We start from the raw sequence: 13219 nt of genomic DNA on the forward strand, positions 1-13219 counted from the left end.
CAGTCCCTGTCTGCAACTCACTAGTACATGGTAGTGTGAAGAGCCATCTAGCCAACACACTTCAGAAGAATTGTAACCAACAAAGAAAGAAACTGGGGCCTCTTGGAAGAAGCAAAAAAGGTGGGAAGAGGAAGCAACAACAAAAAGTCCCCAAGTCCCAACCCTGAGAACATTGACTGAGGACAGATAAATACAAAGGAGAATGAGAACAGCAAACATGCAATATCAGACACAGCACCAGTGGACATAAAGAGATATATTCGGGACTTCATAGACGAGTTCAAAAGTGAAATATTTAGCCAAACAAAGCAAGATATAAGAAGATTAATAAAAGAGATACTAAGCACCCCTCAAGCAGACGCAGACAGAAGAAGAGAGGAACTCAAACAAAGAAGAGAACCATTTGATGAAGAATAAAAAAAAATATAGAATACATGAAGCAGATTCAAAGAGATCACCAGGAAATTGAAAAAAATCTATGGAAAAATGGCAAACTGCCTGAAAGAAACTAAGGATAGGTTATATAAACTGGAGGACAATTTTGCAATTTTTAAACAGGTTAAAAGGATAGGTTTAAGGATAGGTTATATAAACTAGAGGACAATTTTGCAAAACTTTTTAAAAATAACAAGGAAACAAGCAGTAACAATACAAAGGCTAGAAGATGACAAAAGGATCTATAACTTGAGACTAAAGAATGTCAGTGAAGAAGCTGGGATACAAACAAAGGACCTACAAAGGTTATTCATAGAAATAATATAGGACAACTTCCCAAACATTTAGGAAAAGGAAATGATATTCTGATATATGAGGCATACAGAACTCCAGCCACCTACAACCAAAACAGACCTACACCCAGGCATATAATAATCAAGATCTCAGAAATTCAATATAAGAACAGAATATTAAAAGCTGTTAGAGACAAGAAAGAAATCACCTATAAAAAAGGCCCATCAGAATAATGGCAGACTTCTCAACACAAACCATCAAGTCAAGAAGAGCCTGGAGAGAAATATTCCAAGCCCTGAAAGAAAATAACCTCCATCTCAGATTGATACACCTTGCCAAAACTGTCTCTAGAAATTTATGGAGAAACAAGATGCTTCCAATACAAAGAGGAACTTGGGAAATTTGCAACCACCAATCCAACTCTACAGAGAATACTGCATGGCATTCTAGAGAGAGAGAAAAGTACTAGGACTCCAGGAACAGTGGCAGAGAGGCCTCAAAGAATGGAGTAGAAAACAGAATGAAGAAGATAAGCAGACAACTGATGGCAAAAAAAGAGCATAACAGAACTAAGGCAGAGAAGATTTTATTCAAAACAGATATGATTGATAGTATCAAGTCTGAGAGTATAAGCAACTTCTCTGAAGATGACAAGACTCTACAATACACATTCTGGTTTGATAACTGCCAGTTTTTGAAGTTTTACACTATATACAAAGTTGTGTCTTTATTAATACTGTTATGCACTGATATATTCAATTATACTATGTCTGATGATATAGCCAATTCTATTGGAGATAACAAGAGACAACACAGGAACCACAGTAGAACTCTTTGTATAATGTCTTATATGTTTATTTCATTTCATGTGTTTATAGGGCTATGTTTTGTTTCTCCCTCTAATATTCAAAGGATAGAAATACATGTTAAGACTCACGCATATGTAGAATCTACATACAGTTTATGAGAACTGATCTTATGATACATGATGAAATGAACAGATACTTTTAAGAAAATGAGACCCTAAAATACCCAGTGCTAATCCTGGAGTGTCATAATATGAAACACAGCAATAGGATTATTCTTTGTTCAGAGTGATATTAGCCTGTTTGGGTTTATTCAATCTCAACATAATTGAAGATATTACCTGCACGTATGTTTAAGTGTATAGGATTGACAAACATGTTACTAAGTTTTTGTTGGACAGTTGAACAGAACTGTTTGCAGTCTCACTGTTTGAATTCCCACTTTGCATGTTCCATTTTTGTACCTTGAGCAACTATTTGTAAAACGACAATATGTAAACATCATCTAGTGATTTCTTACTGTTTATTTTTTCTCTGAATGTATGTATTATTTCTACCTATTTTCTGTTTTGTTTAGTCTTTCTTTAAATAAAAATTTAAAAAAAAACAAAATAAATGAAAGCAAATGGTCTGTCTCACAGAAAGGAACAGTTGTCAGTGGCAATGATACAAATTCCCAGATATTCCTGTGGCTGTTACATGATAGTTAATCACAGGGACCAAAGAATCCCAGTGTCAGACACACACTGTGATGAGAGAGCATTAAAGCTGCAGGAGCTGCAGGACCCAGGTTCATCAGAGAGAACTCAGTGCAGCTGCAGAGAGCAGAGGAGAGGGGAGGACAGCCTTGAGCAGCCTCTGCCCCTACTTTCTTCCATACTATGCCAGAGCCCCCAGATCCTCAAATGTATTTCACCCTCTCCCCTTAGTGATCACTGCAAGGTTTATCTCCTCTGTGTTTTGGGGACATTCAGGTGTGCCATGAGGCGCTGCTAGAGGCACAGGTCCAGAAGGACACACATGTTCCTACATGGAATTGGCCACACATCTGGGAGACTGAGATGTTTGTGTCCATTTCTGCCGAGGTGTCTGAGGTCATGAATGGAAGAGTACAGAAACTAGAGCCCACCAAGCCAGCATTGTGTCCTTACTGGAGCAAATGTGTTTCACAGAACCTGGGTAATCCTCAAGGAGATGAACCTACTAACCAGGCAGCTACTGCCCTCAACAAGTGGTCCTGAAACCACACCATTAGGGTCAGTGGGCAATGGGGGAGGCTACAATGCTGTCTTATCCAGGTTCAGCACCAGGCAGATGCAGTTTTAGGGATCCTGATGGGAACCACAGCTTCCTGGAAATATGCTGCATTGCAGAGTCTGCCTCATAGCCCAGTGAGGTCTGCATACAGGGTTTGTTTATCCAGGAATATCCAGTTGGTGGCAGTGAGAATCAGGGCTAAAGAGAATCAGGATGTGTGGACACACACAGACCTCACCTATTGTAGAACATGCTGGATCCTAGATTGCAAAGAAGCCTTCCCTGGGATGCTGCAATAGCCTTCATCTTTTTCAGGTTTCATGCAGTCCATAACGGATTGGGGCAACCTATAGACCCTTCCCATGGTCACAATGGGTGGAGCTGCAGTTACACAAGCAGGAAGTGACTGTGTCCTAGAGTGTGAATAATTACCATGGAAAGTGGCTCCTTCCATGGATCCCATCTACCCAGGTGAATACCAAAGAGGTTACACAGGGTTCCACCCATATTTTCTGGATCCAGACAAATCAGGAAAAATGATGCAGGTCTCAAAAGTAGATCAGCCTGATTCTGCTCCCAGATATTTTATGGCAAACACTCTGCTTGGAACTTGGCCGGCTGTGCCTCAGTGCATGTGGACTAGGTGACTGGATCTAGCCACCTCTACATGCACAGAGCTCAGTGTCTTATACACAGCAGCGTGCTTGGTGAAGTGACAATCTATGGGCTTCTCCTCACCAACACCTGCAGGTCCCAAGTATCAGAGGACAGGCACCCATATTATATCCCCTATCCCAGACCATGAATCATGAGTGTTTGTGCTCAGAACAAATTGAAACTCTGAGCAGAAGACAGGATGAGGGTGAGGATGAAAAGAAGAGGGTCACCCTTCAACTCCAGCCACTTTCTATGCTCTGGCCTCATGGGTGAACTGATGGAGAGTGTGACTGTGCCTCCCTCTTCCCTGCAGCTGTCTCCTGGCCCAGATTCCCAAGGGGGACATAAAGGACAGGCTCTGCCACATTTAGAGTGACTGTGGAATTCACTGTACAGCCTTGACAGACCCCTAAATATCCCCATCTGGCTCACACCCTCCTTGCTTGTGTCTCCTTACTGATGGTCAGTAAGGATGGTCTGTAAGAATGCTTATACCTCCAGGACACATTCAGAAGCTTAGAATCAAGATGAAAGAAACTGATACTGGCCCATCCTTGGCTGTGTGCTGGAGACACTCTAGAAAATGCATCAAGGCTAGACAGGGTCCTCTTTGCAAGGTTGAGAGCAGCAAGGGGCCCAGTAAGGGCCTGCCCTGCACCTCTAGGCCAATTATAGTTGTCAGATGAGGAACATGTTTCTCCAGGACCTGGGTCATTCTATGATCTAAAATTATGAGTTTTCAAAGACTGTGAATGTTTAATAACATTCTGTTTGATTGGTAGAGTTTGCATAAATAAGTAAAAATAATGTAACCTTGTAAGAAGAATTTCAGAGGAATTGAATACCTCAGGATTTAGGGGTTGGAGCAAAGGAAGGAATTTTCTTAGCTCACATTGTGCAACCACATTGGGAGACTCATTTGTGTCAGACTTTCAGTGTGATATCACTTTCAGGTCTTGATGTTGACACCAGTGTTGAGTGGGTGGCACAGTAGTGGAGGGTTAGAAAGTATGGCAGATGCATAGATCTTTTTAATGGGATCAAAGAGTTGAGATAAAGAACAGTTAATAAGAACTGAATTATGGAACAATTGAAAATATAGTGTTTTTAGGAAGTTGAGATTGCAACCTAAAATAATTTTGTACATATGATGCTATCCTGGTAGCATCAGATGTACATCCCTGGATCACACAGTTTAGGGCTGGTCTGGGAACCCAGGGCCTTCCTGTGAAACAGTGGGAACCTCAGCAATCCAGATAAATGCTGGGATAATCATCCCAATATGCTTGGCTGGTGTCAGAAGTGTCTGTGTTTCCTGCTGGGTCCTCTGTGGTAGGAACAGTGAGTGCCTCATTGTCCGAGTCAGCAATGGGATTGGCTAGTACTTAATGTTCACCAGATGGGGTGAGTGCTCAGCATCACAGACAATGATGCCCCATGGGAAGTTCATGAGCTCTCTGGACCACTGACCCTTGGATTCACAAAGCAGAGTCTGTGCTTGTGGTGCTTGATTATTACTTTGGGGAGTTCTGTCTGCACAGTGTTGAGAGAGGCAGAAGGAGATGCATTTCCTCAGACAGGACTGGGACATGGAACCAGGGACCCAACTCTTGAGTGGCCAATGTGCGAACACTTTCTCTTCCTCAAGCTGGATCAGTTGTAGATCCAAGAAGTTTCCTGTCTCATGAATACGCAAATGTGCTGACATTAATACAGACAAACCTGTGTCATAGGGCATTTTGCTTCCATCACCCTGTTCCATTGACTCACCTAGAGCACAGTTCCTCACCACAAACTGGACCAGGAGAATCTTTTTCTTTGTGGCAGCTGTAAAGAATAAGGAGATTCCCAGTCTTAGACTTGAGAAAGTAATCAGAACCTGTCAAGAGGCTCCTCCTCCAACTTCTATCTTTCCTCCAAAGGTTCCCAATGTAATGAGCAGCTGGTGCACTTTTGGGTTGAGCTGAGGAGGCCTACGGCCTCAGCGAAGCTCTCATGCAAGGTTTCTGGCTATGCCTTCACAGACCACTAAATGAACTGGCAGCAACAGCACCCTGGAGAGTGGCTGGAGTGGATTGGGTGGATCAGCCCTTCCAGTGATGAAATAAAGTATGTTGAGAAGTTCCAGGGTATGGGCCACCCTCACGGCAGATACCTCCTCCAGCACAGTCTACATGGAGCTGAACAGTCTGAGCTCTGAGGACACAGCTGTGTATTACTGTGCCAGAGAGTGAGGATCATCTCCTGAGTATGTCACAAACCCTGAGGGAGAGCAGCTTCCTTTGCACTGTGATGACAGAGATGATGAAGCTGAAGATTTGCTTATCAAAGGGTGAATTTTCTAAGGAAAGAAACAATAGAGTCATTTTGCACTCTAGTAATAGGGAAAATCACCACATACCAGTTTCTCTTTATGCTAAATACCTGAAGTAGAGAAATCTTTTAATTCATGAAGTTGAATCAAGCAATACCAAGAAATGAACACTGAACTTGTAGTTTCAAGTCACTTGCATTATTAACTGGGGCAAAGCTGTTTGATCACAATTTGAGTGGAACTTAAAATTCTAATGGAATACAAAAGTTGTCTATTTCTATTTAGGAGAATATGCCATTAAAAAGAGTTTGTTTGCTGAAGCTGAGGTACAGTTAGAGGAAAAAGACAGTTGTGAGTGTTATCACCACCTTTGTTGAGTCTAGTTTCAAAAAACTACATAAAACAATAAAACTATAAAAAGCAATGAATGGGATTTCAATAGAGAAAGAAGAAATTACCATTATTTGCAATTAACTTCATCTACTGAGACAAACTATAAAACTACACAAAAATATTTCTAGAACTTACTGTCTCAGGAGTCTGTTACTCAAAATCAAGAGTATTTCTGTACAACAATACCAAATTCACCGAGAGTGAATTTAGGGAAAGAAAACTTTCACAACCGCATCATTAAAAACAAGATACTTAGGAATTAACCAGCCAAGAAAGTGGAGGACCTCTGCAACAAAATGTATAGCATTCTGAAAAGGGAGATCAATGAGGATTTGAGAAAATGAAAGCCATACTGCTTCTGACAGGCAGAGCCAAAAAAGTTATGGCTGTATTTGCAAAACTGTAAAATAGAATTAATGTGGTCAAAATTAATAAAAATGAGATTCCTTACTGAAATGGAAAAAGCAATCATAAAATTCATATGGAACCAGTAGAATAGAGTAGGAACATATAGAACACCAAGAACAGTTCTAGGAAACAATGGCAAGGCAGATATCATCACAGGACCACACATAAACTTACACTACAAATCTATAGAGATCAAAACAGTATGGCATTGTCAGAGAAAACAGACTCATGGACCAATGAAACTAAATAGAAGATACAGGAGCAACTCCATGCCCACTCAGCTACATTTTCTTTGACAAAGGTGCCCAGTCACTTCGCTGTTGCAAAGATAACTTCTTTCACAATGGAGCTGGAAACTCTGGATAGCCATAGGAGGAAGCTGCAACTTAGTCAATATTTTCCAGCACATTTTAACTCAAATTGAAATGAATCACACATTTCAACTCTGGAAAAGAAACAATCTGCTGGAAGACAAAATAGGTAAAACTCTCAAAGACATAGATTTAGGAAAAGATTTACTAAATAAAACCTGATTGTGCAAGAAAGAATGCCAAGAATCACCAAATGCAGTCACATTAAATTAAGAAGCTTTTGCACATTGAAAGAAACCAGAAGCAAAGTGAATAGATAACATAAAAAATGGAAATATTTTTTCAGCTACACCTGTGACAAAGGACTAACCTCTAAAATATATAAAGAGCTCAGGAAAGTAGACCCAATCCAAAAATGGGCGTTTGAAGTATATAGACATGTCTCAGATGAGGTAATATATTCATCCAAAGCATTTCATGAAAGAGATGCTCAGCATAGCTAGCCAATTCCCGAAATGGAAATTAATACAGCATTATGATTCCATCTCACCCCAGAAAAGGTTGCTAACATCAATAAATCAACTAAAAACAAGTGCTTCTTTATTGTCAGTGGCAATGGAAACAAATCCTTCTTTATTTTCAGTGGGAATGTAAACTGATACAAGAACTCAAAAATAACGTATACAAATTCTTAAAATACTAAAAATAGAAATCCTTCTTGAAAGTTCTTCCCCTTTTATGTAAGGTCCCCTAAGATTTATAATATAAAACAACAGTGATATATTTATATTTGTGCTTATAGCAGCACAAATCATAATAGCTAAGTCATGAAAACTGCCTATGTGCCCAAAAAGAGATGAATGCATGATGAAAATGTATTTATACAGAGTAGATTATTACCATGCTGTAAATGAAGATAAACTTGTGGCACTTGTAGGAAAATATTTGCATCTTGAGACTATAAATTAATTGAAGTAAATGAGATCTACAAACTTGAACATCACTTGGTTATCCTTATGAGAAAATATTAAAATATAAGTAAAGTATGAAATAAAAGACATAAGAAGGAGAGAGAGAAATACATTGAATTCTAAGTATGATTTTTCTGTCTGTTGGTAATTTCACTGCAGTATGGTGTAAGGGCTCATTTTGCAGGGTTTCCATTTTTGGATACATTGAAGTCTTTATTGCTGCTCTGAGCGTGTCTGTTATGAATAAAAATAATACCAGAACATTGTGAATATAGACAGTAGCTCAGGGCCTACCTAGATTTAGAGGGGAAGGATGGGGAGATGGTAGGTAGTGGGTAAAGTGTTTTACATTGGAATAAGTAAAGTGGTTTGCATTTGATTGTAGTCAAGATTGTACAACTCTATCAATTTGCTAAAATCCAACAAATCATACACTTTGAATTCATAAATTGTATAGTGTGTAAATTTTATTCCAATGAAGTTATTTTAAATTTTAAAGAAAGAAAAGTTGACAAACATAGATCACATCAAACAAAAGTCAAAAAGAAAAGCAAACTGCTTCCATGGTAGGTCCACCCACCCCAACCTGATTCCTCTGGGGAGCAGGCAGTTTCATAGTGAGGCAAACATCTAGGGGTCCTATCCAGTGCTGCACTGACCAGATGTCTGTAACTGAATTTGTGTCCACCCTGTTCCCCACACATAGCCACCTCTCCAAACACTTAGGAAAGCTACACAGCTGCTTCCTCCTCTCCAGCACATACTGCAGACTGGGGATCCCCTCACAACACCACACTGAGGCCAGAGTGAGGGTACCTGGGTGAAGGGCATCCTAGTTAATTTGGCATAGCTCACAAGCCTATCTGACCAGACCATGGCTGATTCACTGTGGGGTGCAGAAAGGGTCCCTTAGGTACCATGCTTGCCCAGAGTGCTCAGTGCATTATATGCAAAGGTACACAGCGTGGCTGGCACCAGGTTGGTGCCTCTGCAGATCAACTGAGACATAAACATTGCATCAAAACTGTCTAACACAAATCCTGCGTATCTCCTGCTCTGCTGAGTCACAGGTAGAAGCCATGAGCACATGCTAAATTGTCTCTATGCCTGCCACCCTGTTCACCAGAGCACACAGCTGTCTGCAGAGATCACACATGGTCATGGGGCACTGGAGTGCAACTGAGATCAGGAAATTGCTCAGGTGCAAGGGGTCTGTGTCATGGTGGATAAGAAAGAACTGGAGTGATTGTCTTCTCTTGCAGGATCCATGCCAGTACTCACTGAAGCCTAGGGGAACCCACCCCCACATTAGAAGAAACAGCAGGGACTGTGGACTCCACAAATAGGCCCAGATACCCTGAGAATCTGCAGAATCCTGAGAATAAAGAGTGGGTGGTTCCAGGCCATCTTCTGAAGAATCCACATTTGGTACCTGAAAGCAATTGCAGATCTCTGAGGATTCCTGATACACAGTGTCCCCTCAATTGCCTGTGACATTGCCTGCTGATTCCATCCTCACACCTAGGGAGGAAAACACAAGAGTTCTTAACACAAGCACTGCTTCAGTCTCAGATTTTGCCTGCCTGACTGTGAGTGGTGGGATTGGAGCCCTGAGACGGGGTGAGATTAGTTTTGGAAGGTCAGAATGACATTGGCAGGATGCAGTTATCACACTACAGTGGCTGAAAGGTGCAAAAGGGTTGAAGAATGACACTTTCTGCAGAAGACATTATGTGTGAACCATATATACAATATTTTGGGGTATTGAAAAAGAATTACTTTCAGATATCTTGTGAGTAAAGGGTTTTGTTTTTTGTTTCTTAAGTGCTTTTGTTTTTAAAGTTTTCTATTTCCTTTAAATTTTTCAGAGTTTTAGCCACTGTGAAAGCACCACTGAAAACCACTGAGGTCTCCCCTCCCCCTAGTAAGAAAAGCCATTACAAGGGGTCAATAATAACATGGTGGATGATTGTGGATGGAAGGAGCCCTTCTACTTAGTTATAGATGGGAATGGGAACTGGCAAAACCACCAGAGAAATCTGTATGAAGCTGCCTCAAAAGTCTAAAAACAGTTCCATTTAACCCAGTTTTACTTGTCCTATTTTCCAAAAATAGTCAAAACATTGTAATACAGCTTCCAGTAAAGATGGCAGATAGGTAACAGCAGATTACAGAGGCTCCCTGAGTAGTCAACTTAGACACCAAAATAACACAGCGTGGGGAGTCCCTGACAGAGGGAGATGAATCCTCTCAACCCAGGAAGAAACTAAAGTAAAAGAACCAGTCAAACTTGCAGTCCTGGTGCTATTATTGGAACAGCTAAGATTCTGTCCAACCACTGCAGTGCCCAGACTCGCGTGGCCAAGACTCATTGATCTGCCCAAACTCCTGCCGCTTGGACTCTCTGGAATTGCAGTTGCACTGAAGTGAAGTCGCACTGATGTCGGAGGTCCGTGAATCCAGCAGAAAATGGAGCTGGCAAGGGACCTGCATCAATCTGGGGTGAGTGCAGATCCACAGATTTCCTTCCAAGGAAAAGGGTGTCATTCCAACGGGACAACATTTTGGAATCAGGCAGGTCTGGCAAGAACAAGGAGCAGCAGTGACTTCAGTCAGTTATTCCCTTCCCAGACAAGATTGGTGGAGTATGCTTGGCTTGGGTCATGCCCCTGGCTGAGCCCCAAAATGTTGTCCCAAATGAATTCTTTATGCAGCGCACACTAACGCAGTGAAGGCTTAGGCAGGTTGACTGACCTGGAGGGGAGAGGTCAGCATACTCTGCCCCTGTTTGCACCTCAATAGCACACTGGAATGGGCAGGATCACTCAGCCAGCATGCTTCAGAAGAACCATAGCCACCAAAGAAAGGGCCTGGGAACTCTTCTATATGCCTGTGTGGAAGAAACAAACAAAAAAAAATATGAGAAGAGGCAGCAACGAGAAAAAGCCCTCAACCCCCAACCCCGAGAACATTGAACCTGGAAAGGTAAATACAAATGAGATTGAGAACAGAAAACATGCAATATCAGACACGGCATCAGCGGACATAAAGAGATATCTTTGAACTTCATAGACAAGTTCAAAAGTGAAATATTTAACCAAGTAAAGCAAGATGTAAGTAGGTTAATAAAAAATGTTAAGCACCTCTGAAGAAGACACAGAGAGAAGAATGGAGGAGCACAAGAAAAGAAGAGAATTGCTTGACAAGGAATATAAAGAAAACATAGAATACATGAAGCAGTTTCAAAGAGATTATCAGGAAATAAAAAACTCCATTGAAAGCTGGCAAAACTGCTTGAAAGAAACTAAGGATAGATTATACAAACTGGAAGACAGCTTTGCAACGTGGCATTATGAAAGGAAAAATTTTTTTTCATTTAAAAAATGATTAAGATAAAAGAAGACATAACAACACATATTAGAACAGAACAAATTAAGCAACATAGTGTTTCACCACAAGACAACCCCGCATAACAGTAGCTACTATAATGTCTCTTTCCTTGAAATATTTGAGTATACCTTCATGCACTATAGTATCAAACATAACAAGGCACTGTAAAACCATTCAAGAGAATGAAAGTACCTGTAATAACAGGGTATTCAGAACCAACTAACAGAAAACAAACAATGGTTACTATAATGTCTCCTTGTCCATAAAAAATTTTGTTTTTACTATCACATATAATAAAATCCAATAAGATACAACATGATAAAACTGATGGAGACAGAAAAACAGAAACTTGGTAGGACTTCAAAACAAGATGATATTAAAATAGCACTAGCTATGATAATGTCTTGTTTTCTTCAAAATAGCTTTTCATACCATCACAGACAATAAAATCAAGCAACTCAGAATAAAAACATTCCAACTAATGAATGAAAACATTAGAAGGCTTCAAAACAATATAATGGGGAATCATGATTACCACATACTTTGAAATATTCTTACCATTTCTTACACTAGGAAAACTATTCGGTATTTATACATGTAGGTTTGATTTATTTTGCTTACGAGTATGGTCTCAAGCTGTGTCCATTTATTTATAAATATCTCAATGTGATCATTCTTTATAGCTGAGTACTACTCCAATGTATATAAATGCCTCATCCTTTTTATCCATTCCTCAGTTGATGGACATTTAGTTTGTTTCCAAGATCTTGTTATTACAAATTGTGCTGCGATAAACATGGTTTGACATATATCCCTGTGGTATGATGTTTTCAGTTTTTTTTGGAATATGCCTAGAAGTGCAATAGCTGGTTTGAATGGGAATTCAAATCCCAGCTTTCTGAGGAATCTCCAGACTGACCTCCACAATGGTTGCACCAGTCTACACTTCCACCAACAGTGCAGGAGAGTTCCTTTTTCCCCAAAGCCTCTCCAGCATTTGTTGTGGTAGTTTTCTTGATCCTGGCCATTCTTTCAGGAGTGAGATGAAATCTCAGTGTGGTTTTAATTTGCATATCTCTAATGAGTAATGATGATGAACATTGTTTCATGTACTTATTTGCCATTTGTATTTCTTCATGTGAGAACTGTGTATTCATCTCAGATGCCCATTTTTGAATTGGGTCTTTGAATTTTAGGGGTCTGATTTTTTAAATTCTTTATATGTTTATACAGAAGTCCTTTGTCTAAGGGACCTTACACTAAGACTTTTCCCAGTTTGTGGGTTTTCTTCTCACTATGCTGGAGATTTTTTTTGACATGCAGAAAACTTTTAATAAGACATTATTCCAGTTATTGATTTTGGGAATGTTTCCCATATGGTTTGATTCCTATTCATGAATTGTCTACCTACCCGGATGTCTTCAAGATTTTTATCTAACTTGTCTTCCAATTATTTTAGTGTTTCTGTTTTAATATTCAGATCTTTGATCCATTTAGATTTTATTTTATTTTTTTTTATTTTTTATTTTTTTTATTTAAGAGGAAAAAGAGAAAAACACAAAACAAACCAAAGCGGCGTAAGGGTACACGCAATACAGAACTACAAAACAAAACAAAACAAAACAAAACAAAAAACCATAACAGTAAGAAATTACCTGCTAGTAGATTACACACTATTTTCTTGAAAATAGTTCCTCAAATCACAGTATCAAAGAACACAAGGTGGACATTCAAACAGGGAGACTGCAAACAGCTGTGTTCAATGTTCCAAAAACATTGATAAAGTCAGCTATTTAACACCCCCAAACACACTTGCTGTTATATCCGTTAGAGCTCTTTTTCTTTCTTTTTTTTTTTCCCTCTCTTTTTTACAACAAAATTTACACATGTTGGATTTTATTACTCCTTAGTGCTTATTACTTTCTTTGGGGGGGGGAAGAATACAGTCAAATATGGCAAAACAAAGCTGTCAGTCAATACCAA

General features: G+C 39.8%; 1 pseudogene; it reads right to left on the reverse strand.

The window, feature by feature from the left end:
* Positions 1-8295: 8295 nt before the first annotated feature.
* The window catches only part of LOC101788715 (pro-neuregulin-3, membrane-bound isoform-like), a 77190-nt pseudogene continuing 72266 nt past the window's right edge, over positions 8296-13219 (reverse strand).

This window comes from Cavia porcellus, unplaced genomic scaffold (assembly GCF_034190915.1).
Source record: "Cavia porcellus strain 051 isolate PalLab524CR breed Dunkin Hartley unplaced genomic scaffold, mCavPor4.1 scaffold_7, whole genome shotgun sequence".
Lineage (NCBI taxonomy): Eukaryota > Metazoa > Chordata > Mammalia > Rodentia > Caviidae > Cavia > Cavia porcellus.